The sequence below is a fragment of the Ornithodoros turicata genome, chromosome 3 (genome assembly GCF_037126465.1).
Source record: "Ornithodoros turicata isolate Travis chromosome 3, ASM3712646v1, whole genome shotgun sequence".
Lineage (NCBI taxonomy): Eukaryota > Metazoa > Arthropoda > Arachnida > Ixodida > Argasidae > Ornithodoros > Ornithodoros turicata.
The window spans coordinates 44,155,916-44,175,542 of NC_088203.1; positions in this window are offsets into that span (position 1 = coordinate 44,155,916).

Below are 19,627 nucleotides of genomic sequence, written 5' to 3' on the forward strand. Positions count from 1 at the left end.
GAACAATAAAGTCAAAGTCAAAGTCAGTCGTTTTGACCAGCTATGCCAGTGTGAGAGCTCCTACGCCAGACTAGCTAATTCCTCCTCTTTGTCCTCCATGCGGTCACAAGGCAGGTGAATTAACATGAACACAATCACATAGCAGCATCGGACTGAACACATCAACAGATCATCCGAAGTTCTTTACGCGAGATTGAGGATTGGACTCACATGGCTCACGCATCACCACCTACTCAGAGGTCAGGATCCGCCAGCTTGTGCGCACTGCGATGACAGCTTGAGTGTCTTGCACGTACTGGCATCCTGCCCTCACTTGGAACACCAACCGCCAACAGTATTTCACCGCATTCTACAGATACCATGTCCCACTCCACCCAGCCCTTCTACTGGGTAGTAGTATATTATCAGCTCAAGAAGCCGGCAAGTCACACAGTCATCTGGACGCCATTAATTAGCAATTAGAGCTAATTGGGACCCCCCACAGTAATCAGAACACTCCAGGGAGTCATTACACTAATTGGGGAGCATCTAAGACGCGTCCAGACCACTGTGTGAGTTGCCGGCTACTTGAGCTGAGAAAAAATAAAAAATACGTAGAAAATAAAATAAAAAGATGGAAATAGAGTGGAGAGAAAAATTTTTTTTCGAAAATCAACGATGCCGCGGCGAAGAAACGGCTCCGGGGTGACCAGCGCTTGTTGACGTCAGGTAGTTGCAGAGATCGACGACAGGTGGCCACTTAGTTGCAAGGCATCACACCAGATGGCGCCACCATCATAGCTCTAGACGAGAAAGACAGAGAACAAGATACTAGCCGCAGGTAAAAATGACAGCACTGCTAAACAAGTCTAGGCATGCGAGAGAAAAGGTCTAACCGCTACTGCTAAAACAGCACGGAGAAAACGGTACACATCGGGGGAAAAGGCTCACGAGGGCGATCGCTTAGGCCTAACCACAACACTATGCAGCTAACACAAGGCGGGAACCACTGGGCACACATCGCTAAACGTGCGTCAACACGAACAAAAGGCTTGGTCACCGCAAAACAAGTCTAAACATGCGAGAAAAGGCTTAACACGAGCGCGGTCAAATCACTCGTTGGTCACCGCTAAACACGGCAAACATACGAGAAAAGGAGCGCGTCAAATCACTCACCTTTTCCCCCGCGGCGACTTCCAGGCATAAACTGAGCGAGCGCGGGGAACACACGTCTGCTCTGTACGACAGCCAGCCAGAAACTGAGCGAGCGCGGGGAGCGCACGTCTGCTTCCCACGACAGCCAGAGAGAAACTGACTGAGGCGACGCGCAGCGGCAGCTATGGATGCGCGCGCGCCCTCTGCTCCACCTGTCCGCGCATGCGCGCGCGCGCTCCTAGCGCCCTCTGCGCCGCCCGCGGGTGTTTTCGGTTTCGGCTCTCCGCAGCGCACGCGCTCCTAGCGGCGACGGGTGGCTTCTGAGTTTCGGTTTCACTCTCGTTTCTTTGCGTGCACGCGTTTATCTGTATAAAGGCAGCGCGCACCGCGCTCGCGTCATCATTCTGACCGATACGTGGAAAACGCCATGCGTGGTTTATTCTCCTGCGTTTCTCGTCGTCGCAAGGAAAAGACAAAAAACGAAGAACTTCGCGAATTTATTCGCGGCATCGTGGAGGAAGCCTTTCAAGTCCACCGCCTGGAATGGTTGCAAGCGCGTCAAGAAATGTGTCAGGACAAGATGAAGACGCTCGACCGCATCTTAGCGGCGGACAGACTGGCGAAAAAGAAGTCCAACTTTAGCCTGGATAATCTGTATTGGGAACGCAGTTCCGATGTAGAGGACGACGGCGACGACGTGTAAATAAAAGCGAAGCATTTCTCTTTGAGTCTCAGTCTCTTCTTTGTCTTTGTGCAACGTGTACGCTCACAACATGTCTTCCCCCGAACCTTTTTGTTTCCGTCATCCTTTTCGCTGTATCTTAAGCGGCCCCTCCATGTGCGGCAAATCTACTTTCGTTGCTAACGTGCTGAGGAATCTGAACGACGTGGTGGTCTCCGTCACAAATATTCTACGTGCAGAAATATGCTTTGCCGAGCGTGCAGGACGAATTCGGGGACTCCGTAAAATTTACCAAGGAGCTACCGCGAGAGTGGGACACGTCGCGCGCTACGCTGATCGTCGTCGACGATCACATGACCGACGCCGGTTCCTTGAAGGAGGTGACCGACCTTTTCATTCGGGGTTCTCACCACGCCAACGCGTCGATCTTCTTACTCGTTCAAAACATCTTTTTCGACAGTAGCCATTTTAGAACAATATCCTACAACGCCAGTTACGTCGTCCTGTGGCGCAGCGTGTGCAGCGTGCACCAGATGGAACATTTCGGCCAACAGCTATTTGGCAGAAAAAGATTGGAGTATTTTCTGAACGCATATAAACAAGCGATGTCATCGCCCCACGCATATTTACTCGTGGATCTTCACAACTATACGCACGAGGATCACAGGTTGCGTAGCAATATCTTTCCCGGAGAACATCAATATATGTACGCTCGAAATGAATCTCCACCCTCACCTCACTTTACTCAAATTACTCTCCACTGTACCCCCTCCGCGCCGTCGCGACGTCTTGAGACGTTCGTCCTCGTCCGACATGAAACACCTCTCCGAAATTTGCCTCAATGTATTGAACGGAAAGGTGGCTCTATATCCAGATACGTTCGCGCGTTTGAAGAAGCACAAACGCTTTTTACGACGGCTCGCCTACAAAAAGATTCACAAGAATCCGCAACGTTTGAAGTGCTATCTGTCTCAGCAGCGAGGACAGGGCGTTCTTTCGTCGGTGGTTCCTCTCCTGCTTTCCGCCGTGTTGAACCTTTTCGCCAATAGCCAAGAGAATTGAAGTGACCACCTCCTCCTCCATCGGAAACATTCTTTCCTCGAAGGAGAGTGACGACGTCAAAGTGAAACTCATGCTGCAAGCACTGTATCGCATACTCAAGCAGTACGGATTTGACCCCTACGACAATAAAAACAAGGCGTCCGACGCTACAAATGACTTTGACTATTCGCTCCTCTCTCCAGAGGCGGACGAAGAGGAAGCGGAAAGGGTCGTCTCGGAATTAAAGAAGGTTCTTTCCTGGGATCGCAAGGGTTGTGTCTCCGTGTCGGGCAAGCCCATCAGACACTCCTCCGTTTACGAACTCGTCAATTATTTGTTGCAACGTAAGACGGGAAAGAAACCTTCCTGGTTCCCCAAAGTCTCGAAACTATTGCGTCTGATTTCTCTGCCCAAATCTCGCGAGCCTCAACAGCGGCAGCAGCAGCAGGCCTCCATTGCGTGGACGACTTATGGAGGGATATGAGAAACTAGAGGGTGGTTTGGGGTGTGTGGAACGCTATAGAAAAGCGCATCACTTGAGCAAAAAGAAGGCTCTCGCCATTCTCAGAAAGCTGGATGCATACACGCTACACCATCCGGTCAGAAGAAAGTTTAATAGGAGGCGCATCATCGCGCTCAAGATCAACGACGTGTGGCAAATGGACCTCACCGACTTTTCAAAATACAAGAGATTCAACGGTGGCTACCGCTACATTCTCGTGGCAGTCGATTCCCTCTCCCGCTTTCTGCGCACCCTCCCGCTAAAGACGAAGCGCCCCGCCGAAATGAAAAGGGCCATGATCAGACTTTTTCGGGGAGGTAACGTACCTACACGCATCTTTTGCGACAGAGGAGGGGAATTCTACAACAAGACCGTCAAGGAGTATCTCTCACGAAGGACACATGTATTCTACCTTCTCTCCAGTAATCAAAGCATCGCAGGCTGAACGCGTGATACGCACTTTACGCGACAGAATATTCCGCTATTTTAGAGTAACCGGAAAATACCACTTCGTTTCCGCGCTTTCCAAGATCGTGCGCGACTACAACAACACCAAACACAGGACTTTGGGCATCAGCCCGTCCGAAGTCACGCCCGAAAACGAATTGGAGCTGTTCAATAAGATAAATGGGAAGCCTGTCGTACCCTCCGTGAAAAAGAAGCTCAAAGTGTGGGATAAAGTGAGGGCCCTACTACACAGAAAAGGTTTTCATAAGAGCTCGGAAGGGAGTTGGTCGCCTCAGATTTTCACCGTCTCCCGCCTGAGAGACACCTCCCCTCCCGTCGTGCACCTGGAAGATTACCGGGGTAAGGAAGTGGACGGATCTTTCTACCCGGAGGAGGTACTCGTCGTAACCCGAGACGCCAATCAGCCTTGGCCAGTAACGAAAGTGCTGAGAAAGAAGCTAGTGAACGGTCAGAGCTTCTCCTTGGTTCGCTGGTTCGGTTACGACAAAGAACACGACAGTTGGGTTCCGAGCAGCGACGTGGTCAAGATTGGGAAATGACGTCAGACATCTACGTCCACCTGCTCTCGAACGCCAGCATGAATAAGTTTCCCTCGAATAAACTCAACGCCTTCACGGTAGCTTTCGATAGTCCGCTTCAGCTCTCGAATTGGTATAAAGTCGGTCTGATGGATCTCAGCATAAGTAACGATTTTTAAAATATCGGGTATGAAAGGTAAGATGCGAAAATCGAGGTTTCTTTCGAGGACACGGTGGAAGCCGGCAGAACTTTTCGTGTCACCTCGGATCTCGAGAGGGATTTGGGAAAAGCCCTTTCGGAATTTAACGTTTCTTTCGCGTACAATAAATCGCGATACGACTTCGTCTTACCCGTGGACGTGAAAGCCATGGAATTGGACCCTCGGCTCGCACAGGCGCTCGACGCCTCGCTAGCGTCCCGCGAAGCAGGTCGTGCAGTGAAACCTCCCAAATTGAGCGAACGCGAAGCCACCTCCATCTTATTGGAGCACGCCGCACCCGTCGCTTTCGGCGACGTCACTCTGAATTCGGAAACCACGTCCCTACGGAACACACTCAACAAGTATTTCCAGACGCACAAGCTGGACGCCTCGCTAGAATTCGCGGATAACGTCTACTCTCTGAATATGCCGAAAGGGTTGCACGTACCGGAACCCTTTGTCAAGCTGCTACATCTCACAGCCGTCGAGGGACACGGAGAAACGCTACGCGTCTCTCTCCCCGTAGCGCGCCAATTTTCTTTCACGATCAAGACGAAAATTCCTCGATCTTTGCAAGTACATCTGCCTCCCGGCTATTATGCGACGCCGCAAGCACTTCTGGATGCGATTAACCAGCGCGTAGGTGAACGCGCGCGCTTCAGCTTCGACGGAACCGAACAGAAATGTAAAATTCGGCTTTCCGAGGGCACCTCCACCCTAAGACTTTCCGAGTACCTGGCCGTGCTTTTGGGCTTCGAATCGCGTACCGTGTTCACGGGGGAGGAGGAGGATGCCACGAGCTCCGTCGAGGTACTCCTGGAGCCCCCGCTTCACAACATAATCGTCTACACGGATATCGTGGAACCCACGTACGTGGGGAGCGGGAAAAAAACGATATGAAAAATACTACCCTTTTATTACGAGAAAGACAAGCACGTTGTCACCTACACGTTAGATAACATCCAGTATTTTAACCTGTGTCAATTCGAAATTCCCTCAGTGACGATCGTTCTCGCGGACGAAACGGGAAGAGGTTTGCCGTTGCGGTCCAAAGGCAGAACCAATCTAACGTTGCATTTCAAATATGCACCGTAACTCCCCCAAAATAATTCCCGTGTACACGTACCTCAGAACATCAGTTTATCTCTTATCCAAGCTTATCGTTCCCATCTGGAAGCAAATAAAACCGATCGCCAAGAGAACGTTGAAGCGCTTGGCGCGGAATTTGGCCGATGGCGAAGGAATATCGCGCGCAGTAAAAAAGACGGCCATAGCAACAGGGAGAGACGTGCTGGATTCCATGGAGGGCTCTGGAAACAACAACAATGGAAAGAAACGCCGCAAAAGACAACAAAAGGCGCCGACACACGACGCACCTGCAGATATCTTTGGTACGCCGTGAAGGTCACACATCCGCTGCGCGCGCTCCATTATGACGTCAACAAAAGCAAAAATACAGACGCAACGGTCACCGCATTGTCTTACGAGTGACGTGATGATATTCGAACTCCCTTCCATTCAATACGGCGTGGAAGATACTTCGTACCAACTCTTTTATCCGGTCAATGGGGTAAATAATTCCGTGATCGAATTTTCTATTCAAAATTTGCAAAGGGCACACTTGGATCTCTACGGCAGTTTCGTGTCTTTGACCGTGCGCATTTTTCGCGACGACGGGGAAGAAATGGACGAGAAAGATGTCGTTTTCCCAATTAACCACCTGTTGAGCGGCATGTTTAAGACGGTCACCGTTTATGCGGACAACAAGCTCGTCAGTTCCAACGAGTTATACGCCTACAGGAGTATTTTGGACGTCGTGCTTCATTCCACGCCCATGGCTCAAGAAGCAGTGCACGCGGCTGGACTCTATGTCGAGGACGACAAACATTTAAAGAACGATTACGACGTCTCGTCTCGCGGTCCGAAACAACGTTACGAAGCGGCGAAGGGTGGAAAATACTTTAACCTGGTCGGTCAGATCAATACCGACCTGTTTCAACAGCCGCTCCTGATGGTACCTGCCGTCGAAATTCGCGTCGTTTTCCTGTTAAACAACAACGAATTGAAACTCATATCGGTCCCAAATGACAGGAAAACGTACAATTACGAGGTGCACATTAAAGAAATGACGTTACACTTGAAAAAGGTGATGCTGGCACCTTCCCTGTTTTTGGAATACGAGCGGCGGCTTCAGACCACGCCGGCCATATACATGTTACGCGGATTGGAAACCAAGGTGCGGAGCTTGAGTGCCGGGAGCTTGGACGCTCACTTTGAAAACGTTCACCCCGAAAGGGTACCTTCCAAATTATGCGTCGTCCTCCTCGCCACGTCCGACTTTCTCGGCGACATCCAATCGAACCCCTACAAATTCCGCCATTACGACCTGTCTCATTCGATGCTCTCCGTGGACGGCCAGCAAGTGCGAGCCGAGTACGACTTTCAGAACGACCTCGTCAAAAGTCCCTACTTTAGCTTCTTGCAAGAACTGGGAGAGAAACATTTCAAGTATAGCCACGAGCGATTTAAAACGAACGGGTTCCTTCTCTACTTCAACTTGGACATGGACAAGTGTTCTTCTCCTTAGCATTTGAACGAGTGGCGAAAAGGAAACGTTCGCCTGGAACTACGCCTCGCTAAAGCCGTTCCACACGCGGTCACCGTCGTCTTGATTTCCGAGTGTCCCAAGCTCATGTGCGTCGACAAGGACCGTACGGTCACCTTCCCATAAGAAAAGATGTACGAGAGCGACATCTTGGAACTCGTGTCCCTGAACCCCCTCGCTTCCTCCATGCTGAGAGGCATTTGCGCTTCCGACAGAGCCTTCGTTTTACGCAAGCCCGGCTATTTAATCATCAATACGGAAGAGCGAAGAAAGCGCGGACAGCACTGGGTGCTCTACCTGAAGAACTACGACGGGTCTGCCGTGTTTTTCGACAGCTACGGACTTTCCCCCATCGAAACAAAGCTTCGAAGGACTTTACCTGTAGTGGACGAGTATAACGACAAGTGTATTCAATCGCCTTTTTCGCCTTACTGCGGGCTTTTTTGTATCTACGTAGCCACGCGCATGTCGAAACGCTACAGCTTGAAAAATTCTGTATCCATGTTTTCCTGTAACCTCGAAGAGAATGACGAAACAATAAAACGTCTCCTCGTGAGCGAACTCGTTTCGTAAAAGTTGTCTATTTATTCACGACATACACAAGACGCTTGCAAGACGATCTTCCAACGTGCTGACCCGACGCTCGCCGTCGTCGCCGGTCTGCACCGTGACGTCGAGGGATGTGTGGAGAAGCCAGTAGCGAGGGACGATAGGACGGTTGAAACCCGCGTTGATGAGACACGGGTCGACTGTCTCTCCTCGTCTATACTTCTCCAGCAGCTCGAGCTTGTAATCTACGAAACGCTTCATTTTCTTTGCAATCTTCCCACTGACGGTGAACAGACGTAAGGGTATCGTCTTGAGAATCGAGCGAAAGTCTCCTTCGCAGCTATCGCCGTGAATATAATCGCGTAATCGCAGCAAGTCCCGATACATTCGCGTTTGCACAAAGGTGGCAAACCTCTGCTCGGGCGTCATGACTGAGACGGAATGAGAGTAGGCAATCTTTTTTTATTTCTTGTTACACATGAATTAGGCTCCAGCTTTGGTTTCGTAGCCGGGAAGGCAGCCCAAATACGGACGAAGGCTCGAGTCTAACCAATGGCTGGGGTTTCTCGACCAGAGTCCACCGCAGCGACAGGTAGTCAGTCGATCGCCGATTCGCAAAAAGACGGTCTTCGGAGGAGGTTTGAAGGTTACGACCAGAGGTAGATCTCCCGTCAGTAGCCATTCGTAATGTGCAACGAAAGGAGTGTGAGAAACGCGTGTTTTTATATCTCAAACACACACGTACAATCTTCTTCAGTTACAGAGTGACACTGATGGTCCATCTTCTCCATCTTCCTTCAATAGTCGAAGTCCTTCGCAACGTACGTCGAACGGCACCGTCCGACAGCCGAGAAACGGGCGAATCAATCGGTCCGTCCAATGCTTTTGCTCTGAAAAAATGTGAACGATTATAGAACGTATTAAAAAATAACGAGGAAGCGTACCTTTGGACCACAATCCACCGCAATTGGTGCAGAAGAAGCGGTCGCTGCCAATCTCCCGAAATATGTGAGGCGGGAAAAAACCGACCTCACGCGCAGCAAAAGTGTTGTACACTGGAAACAAAACTCTTCAAACATTTCGACGATGATGACGTCATGGGTATTACTTACGAGGATCTACCAAGCTGATCATGATGGTACGAGAATGACGATCGAACGTTCGCTTCGTCATTTATAGTAAAGCTTTTCCTCTCACTCTCTATGACGCCATTGAACGTGTTTGAACATGTTAAGACGTGTTTGAACATGTTTGGACGTGTTCAGACACGGGCGATGAACCGTCGAAGTCGCCCCTGGACACACTCGCTCCTCTCTCTCTCTCTCTCTCTATGACGTCATTGAACGTGTCTCTGAACACGTTTGGACGTGTGTAGACACCAACCCCGCAATACGAAAAACGTCACGCAGCACGAATTAGACTGGTGGTTAGTGTGTCGCGCCCAGTGTAGAAGGATCCAGGGTTCGAATCCCACTCTGGGTCTTCTCGTCGTCATATACAAGTCGGCCCAGAGTGTTAGCTAGAAATTAGTGTAATGTTTTATTCAACGTCGATGGTATTATCATTGTCGTATGCGACATCGCAAAAAGGCGCGAAAGACGGAAGACGGGGTGGTCAAAGTACAGACGACACCGTCGCAATGCGAGGAGGAGGAGAGCTGTGTAGCGACTATAAAAGGTGCACTGGTTCTACGACGATTGATCGACAGCCCATGAGGGGTATTCATCCACGACGCGAGGCGTTTCGTGGAGCAAAATGTAAGTTGACCGTGTCTGCTGTGAGAGTGCATGTTATGTATGGCATTGTTTTTCAGGAACCAATAGCCGCTGTCACCGCATGATACTGAACACACACACACAGGGACTCATCCCATCCTCTCTCATCATCATCAATCTCAAGCGTTCCTCAACTGAAGGGAAAAGTGAGCATTGTTTCGTGAGGGGAAATCTCATACTGATTTTGTTTGACCGCAGTGCCACGCTGTCTCGTATGTCAGTACGACACCATCGATGCCATGCTCGTGGCCGTAGAAAGAGAGCACGAAGCTAGAATAGAGAATCTCGGTAATAGCCCAGTCGTCCTTTCAGATGACGACGACGACAGAGTCAGTAGTCCGCCTTTCGTAATACCTGAAACGGACGACGACGAACCCCTAGATGGGCACGACAATGCAGACGAATTTCTCATGTGGGAAGGGGATCAGTCGTATGCAGATTTCATTCCTCTGTCTGGTAGAGCTAGAGATGAATCACCAGATGCAAGCCCAGAATTTCGAAACGAAGCTGAGCCTGTTCAGGGTCGTAGAATCGTTGAATTACGAGAACACGTCGTAGAGAATCATCCCTCCGTCACGGAGAGACGATTCCTTCCTTTCTTTGTCACAGATGAGGCATTTGACGGAACGGCTACTAGGTACACGCTTCTCTGTTCCCCGCACGACGACAACGTCGACGATTTGCGACTCTATCTACCGAGCATAGCTCCAGTAATCACGCGCGTCCTCGAAGCATATCCTATGCCTTTCAAATTTTGTCTGTGCTCGAAAGCGCTCATGATTAAGGACGGAGCCGATGGGTTGACTTCTCATCTCCTCCACGTGAACCTTCACATGAGAGTGGTTCATAACCGTCAAGAAATCGAAGGCGCGATAAATGCTGCTATCGCAGAATCCTCGCAACGCGTAGAAAACTATGCGAGAGAAGGGTCTGGTTTCACCTCGAACGACGTCCAATGTGTCGACTTAAAACTAACGCGCTTAAAACCGAAGCGGATTGGGTGCACGATCGAGCTTCCCGAAATGTTGAAGAGAAAAACAAAGACTCTCACAAACGTCAAACTCCCACCGAATCACGAAAACGAGTGTTTCAAGTATAGCGTGCTGTCACTCTTGCATCCGTTGAGTAACAAACCAAACGATTATGTCAGATACCACAAATACATGAATCCTTCGAATCCGGAGACGCGCGTAACGTACTGGCCGTCCTGCTTCCCAGTCACTTACGAAGACATTACCCTGTGGGAGAGAAAAAACAAAATCTCCGTGTACATCTACGTGTTCGACGAGCAGACGAATTCGATATCTACCGGGCGGATTCCCTGCACGCTCTATCAGGATAAAGTCCATCTGCTCGAGGTTAGGGCACATTTCTATGGAATCAGAAAATTTAGCACTTTCATGGGGCGAGGTGACTATTTTTATTGCGAGAAATGCACGAGCGGTTATAGGACGAGGGGGGCGTTGGAGCAGCACGAACGTCTGTGTCGAGACGTAAACGAAGTGATTCTAGAAATGCCAAAAGCGGGGGAGAGCGTCTCCTTCAACAAGATACAGTACATGCATCCCTACCCTTATTTCGCGGTATTGGACACGGAAAGCATACTGGAAAAGGATGCACTCGTTAAGGACGCCTCGAGTGTGCACAGGATGAGCTCGTATAGCATCGTGCTAGTGAGAAGTTGTGATGGGAAAATAATGGTCGTAGATGGATATTTGGGACTTAACGTGGCAGAAAAATGCTTGCTCGCACTGAAGGGATTTAGCGAACAAATCGATAGGCTGAACCGTCTTCCCTCACCATTGGTCATGAGTGTGGTAGACCTTGTTCGACACGAGTGCGCGACGCACTGCGAATTTTGTGGGTGCGAATTTAACCGACATACGCGGAAGGTGTCGCATCACGACCACACCCGTTTCGTAGACCCCGGTTCCTCGAATTTTGTTGCGACGCTGTGTGATACGTGTAACCTTACGTGTCGTAACACCAAAGAACTCGTCGTGTGCATGCACAACCTGCAATACGATTTGAGCTCCCTTCTCCGCCACATGCACGTTCTAAATATGGGAGAACCGTGGATCTTAGCGTCTACCACAGAAAAAAATACGAGGCTTCAATATTGGCGAGCTCCATTTCCGCGATACCACGCAGTTTTTCAACCTCTCGTTGTCCTGGTAGAAACGCTCCTCTCCAGCGGTGGCGAGAGTGCGTTTCATTGCACCCTTCAAATGTTTGGTGACCGTTTTCGTCGCCTTCTCAGGAAGGGAATTTACCCATACACCTTCGTCGACAGTTTCGAAACCTACAATTTGGCCGCACTACCGCGAAAGGAAGCTTTCAAAAGTGACCTGAACGACCAAGAGATCACGGACGACGACTATCAGTACGCCCTCGATATTTTCGAATTGTTTGAATGTAAGAACCTCGGTGGTTACACGCGTCTCTACGTCACGCTCGACACCTGTCAGTTGTACGACATCGTGCTGTATTTCAGAAAGATTGCGCTAGAGACGGATGGGTTAGATATCTTACACACCGTGTCCCTCGCCAGTTACGCGTGGAGTAGCGCTTTGAAGCTCACCTATGTCAAACTCGAGCTCATAAGCGACCAAGAGATGTACGAAACGATCGAGAAGGGAATCAGGGGAGGCATTTGTAACAGCTTCCACAGATACTGTCGGGCTAATCACGAGGGGTGCGACGATTACGACCCCCAGAAAGAAAAGACTTTTATCCAGTATCTCGATGTCAACAGTTTGTACCCGTACGCGATGACTTTCCATCTCCCGACAGGTGCTTTTGAATGGGTCGATCCTTCGAGGTGGAGCGAGATCGATTTTCTCAACATTCCTCACGATTCGGAAGTGGGTTACATCTACGTAGTAGACTTGTCGTATCCCGAAGAACTGCACGCGCTCACCAGGGATTTTCCCCTGGCACCCGAACACAGGTGCGTGGACGAGAACGAACTGTCCCCCTACCAGCAGCACTTGAAAGATGCGTTGGCGCTGAACACCCCTCCCACAAAAAAACTCTTGCTGACGTGTTACGACAAAGAACGCTACGTCGTTGATTATGCATTGCTCGCACTGTACGTGAGGTTGGGCATGAAAATAAAACGTGTTCACAGCATCATCTCGTTCTGGCAAGACAACTTTTTGCGAACCTTCGTGCAGAGGAACGTCGCGTTGAGGAATGCCGCGTCCACGAAATTCGAGCGACTTCTGAACAAGACCATGTCGAACAGTACGTTCGGTAAGATGATACAAAATGTGAGACGCATGAAAAAGTATGCCCTAGCCTACGACAAAGAAACCGCGCTCCGAAAAGCTAGCTCTGTAGACTGCCAGCATTTTCTCATTCTGAGTGACAAATGCATCTTACATGAGATGAAACAGCGTCGCATCAAATGCACACACCCCCTTTACGTGGGCTTTGCCATTCTTGAGATATCCAAAGTCCGAATGTACAGCTTCATCTACGAGTCGCTCTTTTCTCGCTTGACGTGCCCAGTGCAATTGATCTATAGTGATACGGACAGTATAATTTTTTCTCTCACGTGTGAAAGCCTGGAAGAGCAGCTGATGAAGATTGAGAATGAGTTAGATCTGTCTTCCTATCCACCGAACCACCCGCTTTTCAACGACGAGCACGCGAATCAGATGGGGTACTTCAAAGACGAGACGGGAGGTGGTGTTATTCAAGAAGTCGTAGCCATCCGAGCGAAAATGTACAGCATTCTCTTGGCTGGGACACACAAACACATCGCGAGAGCGAAAGGAGTTAAGAAAGACTTGGTGAGGAAACACTTATTGCACAAAGTGTACCGAGATTCTCTGTTCAATGAAAAGACAGTCTCTCAGAAGCAGTGCACCATCCAGAGTATAAAGCAAACGATGTACACCATTTCGAGACTCAAGAAGAGCTTGGTCCCCTACGACGACAAGCGCTATCTCGTGGATGCCGTACACTCCTTCCCTTATGGAAGTTGCGAATACGGTAAGCTTTCCTAGTGTTTTGACGCATATAGGATTACGATAGTGCTCTCTCTCTCTTTGTGCAGCAACGGAAAACCCGGAAGAGAGCCCGATGGCGGCGGCGGCAGGCATCGAGTAACCGCAGAACATAGAGCTGCACGCGCATGTAATCGAGAATAAAAGTTCTAGTCGAGACATGCTTCTCTCTTTCTCTCTCTCTCTCCCTCAGACAGGAGAAGCACGGGTCATCGTGGCAGTGTGGTAGCGGAATGGGTGTACGAAAAGAATGACCATTTCGTCATCGTGCTGGTACCGTGACCCGCGCAATGACAACGCTGCGATGAAGATTCCCCTTTTCTGGCACGTCCGATCATCTCGTAATGTTCGTTAGATCAGACAAGTTAGGGAGGGTGTAGGCACCTATCGACCGAGTCCTTTGTATGTATTCAATAAACATGTTTCAGTGAAAGCAAACACAGAGTCTCGTCAACGTTATTCGGACTGTTTAATGCGTTGCATGTCAATAACTAAGCGGTATTTCAATAAATCAATGATAAAGTTCACGATGTAGACTGCTTGCAAATGTCGCTGCTTCCGCAGGGCGTGCTTAATATGAGCGATGGCACGAGTGAGAAGGTCCACGATGTCTGCAGCGATGTAGTTGAATTCTGCGTTGGCCAGACTCACAAATTCACTCATCAGTCCCAGGGGTCTGTCTGGAACCGTTATGCAGACGTTCTTGTAACGGGCGTAGATCCGACGCACCATCTCCTGCAGCGGCCCCGGCGAGATCTCTCCTATATTGCCAAAGCCTACCATGGCTATCACGTAGCGAAAAGCAGTCATGACGAGCTCGTTGCGGGGACTTTCGCTGTTAAAACATTCCTTCTCCACTTCTTCCCAAGATGCGTGGGTGCGGGAACAATTTTGTAACGAGTGGTAGCTGAACATCTTCACGTAGTGATGACGCGAGCGCGGTGCGCGCTGCCTTTATACAGATAAACGCGCGCGCACAAAGAAACGAGAGTGAAACCGAAACTCAGAAGCCACCCGTCGCCGCTAGGAGCGCGCGCGCTGCGGAGAGCCGAAACCGAAAACACCCCCGGGCGGCGCAGAGGGCGCTAGGAGCGCGCGCGCGCATGCGCGGACGGGTGGAGCAGAGGGCGCGCGCGCATCCATAGCTGCCGCTGCGCGTCGCCTCAGTCAGTTTCTCTCTGGCTGTCGTGGGAAGCAGACGTGCGCTCCCCGCGCTCGCTCAGTTTCTGGCTGGCTGTCGTACAGAGCAGACGTGTGTTCCCCGCGCTCGCTCAGTTTATGCCTGGAAGTCACCGCGGGGGAAAAGGTGAGTGATTTGACGCGCTCCTTTTCTCGTATGTTTGCCGTGTTTAGCGGTGACCAACGAGTGATTTGACCGTGCTCGTGTTAAGCCTTTTCTCGCATGTTTAGACTTGTTTTGCGGTGAGCAAGCCTTTTGTTCGTGTTGACGCCTGTTTAGCGATGTGTGCCCAGTGCTTCCCGCCTTGTGTTAGCTGCGTAGTGTTGTGACGTTGAGGTTAGGCCTAAGTGATCGCCCCCGTAAGCCTTTTTCCTCGTATGTTTGCCGTGTTTAGCGGTGACCAACGAGTGATTTGACCGCGCTCGTGTTAAGCATTTTCTCGCATGTTTAGACTTGTTTTGCGGTGAGCAAGCCTTTTGTTCGTGTTGACGCCTGTTTAGTGATGTGTGCCCAGTGGTTCCCGCCTTGTGTTAGCTGCGTAGTGTTGTGACGTTGAGGTTAGGCCTAAGTGATCGCCCCCGTAAGCCTTTTTCCTCGTATGTTTGCCGTGTTTAGCGGTAACCAACGAGTGATTTGACCGCGCTCGTGTTAAGCCTTTTCTCGCATGTTTAGACTTGTTTTGCGGTGAGCAAGCCTTTTGTTCGTGTTGACGCAGGTTTAGCGATGTGTGCCCAGTGGTTCCCGCCTTGTGTTAGCTGCATAGTGTTGTGGTTAAGCCTAAGCAATCGCCCCCGTGAGCCTTTTCCCCCGATGTGTACCGTTTTCTCCATGCTGTTTTAGCAGTAGCGGTTAGACCTTTTCTCTCGCATGCCTAGACTTGTTTAGCAGTGCTGTCATTTTTACCTGCCGCTAGTATCTTGTTCTCTGTCTTTCTCGTCTAGAGCTATGATGGTGGCGCCATCTGGTGTGATGCCTTGCAACTAAGTGGCCACCTGTCGTCGATCTCTGCAACTACCCGACGTCAACAAGCACTGGTCACCCCGGAGCCGTTTCTTCGCCGCGGCATCGTTGATTATCGAATAAATTGTTTCTCTCCACTCTATTTCTATCTTTTTATTTTATTTTCTACCTATTTTTTTATTTTTTCTCAGCTCAAGTAGCCGGCAACTCACACAGTGGTCTGGACGCGTCTTAGATGCTCCCCAATTAGTGTAATGACTCCCTGGAGGGTTCTGATTACTGTGGGGGGTCCCAATTAGCTCTAATTGCTAATGGCGTCCAGATGACTGTGTGACTTGCCGGCTTCTTGAGCTAATAATATACTACTCTGGGTGACACCCCTCTTGTGCCGTTTGATAATGTCATCCAATTTTTGACCATGTGTGGATTACATAGTCAGATGTAGATGTTAATTATTGCTCCGCTTTTATCCAATATCACCGAACTCCTCATGTAAACATCTCACCCTGGATCACCTCATCGCTCACACTTGTAGATACTCACTTGTTATCGTCTGCCAAGCACGTTAGCCTGTTCACCCTCCTCTCTTTCTTATCCTGGACCATCTCATCGATCATACCTGTAGATAGCTTTTAGCTACCACACACTCTCACATCCCACTCTCATCTCTCGCATAAACATCTCTCTCATACTCACCGTAGTTTTGGCGCTCTATGGCTTTTGTTGCCCCCCCCCCTTTGTGCCATTAAAACCATAATCTCTCTCTCTCGCATTCCTCATTCAAGTAATGTTGTAGAAGTAACCATGCGAAGAAACAATACAACAGTCAAGCTGGCTTCAGTACACTACAATATGTCACATGTAACAATATACAGTATGCTGCAGTGTTTCCCAAACCGTGTGTCAGGACCCCCATTGAGGCCGCGATAGCCCTAACGGCGTCCAAGAGAAAGCAGATGAAGTCAGGTCAGATGAAGGTCATGAATGGGAGGTTGTTCCATTCGATGGCCGTTGAACGAAAGAATGATCTGGATAATGCATTGGTATTACAATGAAAGCCTGTGACCTTATTAGTGTGGTCGATGCGAGGAAAAATGACACTCGGGCGGGTGACGGGCGATTGGTGCGGTGGCAAGATGAAAAAGAACCTATGGAAGAGGGCTAACTTGGCAAGACGGCGACGATGTTCGATTGAGTCGAGATTGAAGGTCAGCTGTGCCGATATCCCAAATAGTCGAAACGGTTGTGATATTCTGAAAGCCCACATCCAGTTCTCCCCAAAATACACCTTCATTCTCTCAGTTCGGTACAGTACTATGTCAAAAAAATAGGTAATTCATTCCGAAACACACATGGGCGCAGCCATTTTTATGACGTAGATGCACCCGAACGGGCATTGTGACGTGTACGCGACTTCGTACTTGTCAGTGGATTTCCGCTACGGCTTCTCGCGGCTTCACGTATCTGTGCTTGAAGATGGCGGACAGCCGGGTTCCACCGTTCCGCGATAAGTAAACAGTGCAGCAGCTGCGAACTCATTCGCGAACCAACCTCTGTGCGATGTTGTGACTGGAATTCGTCGTTTGTGTTTTGTGAGCACGTACAATTTGTATCAAGTCGCGTCTGCGTTTGCCCCTTTACAGCACTTGCCCATTGTAGAGACTGCCGACAGCGTTTTATTCCTGCAGGAAAAAATTGTGCTATGTATTTGAGAAACCGCATACTGCTATGGGACAAGTTTTACGCACGATTTATCAATGTGCAACAGCGTCGACGATGGTATGTAACGACGAGAGACGTAAAACGAAATACAAATCACATTTTAAACTTTTTGTGGGATTCTGTGCGTTTTCCAGAAGCTTTCTTTGAATCACACACTCCCATGTCACGCTGCGTTGTGTGGTACGCTACAAACTACTGCATATTATGTCTAACATCTGGATATTGTTTGTAATGAGCACCGTCGCACAAAAACATGCACACGAAAGCTCCAGTAGCCATGTGGTTGCATACTATGCAGACGCAAAAGAAATACCAGAGCACATATTGCCACTTAGAAATGTGGTGTCTGAAGAGTTAGGGCATAGCATAGATCCTAGAAATCAGGTGCACCTTATCCTTCTGTAGAGTGCTCTTTCAATTCACAACTCAGCCCATGGGGTGTAAAAGTGTTAAAGGCAATTATGTGACTTGTCGTCCTGGGTGACATCACTGGCCAGCCTCGGGATTAATTCCGTGCACAGGAATTATTGTACAAATCACTTTGCATGTAGGACGTGAGAAGCAATATGTAAGTTGCAACCTTGTCTGCAGCATTCTCGATTGCCTCTTACCTTTATAGTTCGAGACACGTTACCAAACCATTTGCAAAGGGCACTCTTACAGGGGCCGTGTAACTTGAGTTTTTAGTTTATAAAATGTATAAAAATATAAGTATACAATATGTAATATGAAATTTATATAAAATAAAAAATAACATTTATAAAAAGAATTTATAAAAAATAAATAAAAAGGCTTCTTGGAAGTAATCCGTTAGCATACCCATTGCACATGAAGCACAATTATGTATGCTTGGACATCATCTAATTAATCTTCTGAACCATATGTGTGGCTGCATACGAAATTTTTTATGCGCATCCTCTACCTTCCTATTCGTACATGTGCACACGAATAACAGTGCATATATGTGAAGTGGCAAAAAGCAACGCTAGACTCTACCATCATTGTGCCCCTTTAACTTTTCCACATTTATGTCTGGTGAACAGGGAATATCTCACTAGAAAAGAAGACATTTGGGCGTTGTTTGGCAAGCAAATAAATATATTTACATTTTCCATAAATCAACAATGTTGTGACCTGGTGCAAATATTAATGTCAACAAGTAAAGTACTTACAAATTATTCCTATGTGCTCAAATGCAGATATGACAATTCTGTTTTTGTACCTCAGCACAGTACAGTTTCAAAATTAACAAACTGCACAGCATCAGCAATCTTAAAGTATCTGAAGAGGGGAATCACATAAAGCTCCAATAATAGAATGTGCAAACAAAGCTAAAAAGAAAACAAAGTACTTCAAGAAAAATCTGAATAATCGGTTGCCATTGTGATATGTACTACTATGCACAGTTCATGAAGGGAACATGTTACCTCATTGCATTGCCTCCATGTGAGCACTAGAACAGGCAGCTTTTTAGGTCGCTCTTTCCGTGTTTTTCTATTGTCTTTTTTTGGTTTTCTGTTTTTGCAATAGCAAGCATGGCCATAGTGAATCACAAGCAACCAAGGGCAGGATGAGACATCTACAATGCGACTGCTAGCTCTAAACTGATATATTTATTAGCAGACTCTGGAATATACACACATATGCTGCTAAGAAAATGACAATTTAACCATTAGAATAACAGACAAGAAAAAGGGTTGTATATCTTCCCCTCTCCTCATTCTATTTCACAGGCAGACCTAGTATCATTCTGAGTGTGTCCGTGTGTTCCCTTTGAGATAACGTATCTCTGACAGAAGCAAATCCAACAGCAGACTGCTTACGGATGCAACAACTTGGATTTCTCTAACCACTTGTTATTTAACCGCTGCCTTGAGCTGTGTGTTCTGGAAATTTAGGCAGCATCCAGAGTCCCTGCAATGTGTTGCCATGTTTCTCGAGGGCCTGTGTTTCACTATGGCTCTCAGATACAAACTACCCCATTTCAACACAGTAGAAAACACAGATTTGTAAATAGCATCTGTTGATTGCACTGTACATACCCCCCACGTAAAGGATCATAGTGGATACTACATCTTGTGCGATTGTGTCAGGAACACAAAAAAGCTAGATTTGAAACCACTCTTACGTCGTAGTAGTAGTATTTGTGTGAAGCTGCGCAATTCCTGTCCTGCAAATAATTCGAACCATATGTTTCATCTGCCAGCGTGATGATCCCCTGAAAAGCGATTCACACTTGGCGGGAACTACCGGTTCTGAAACCTATCCCTGACATGTG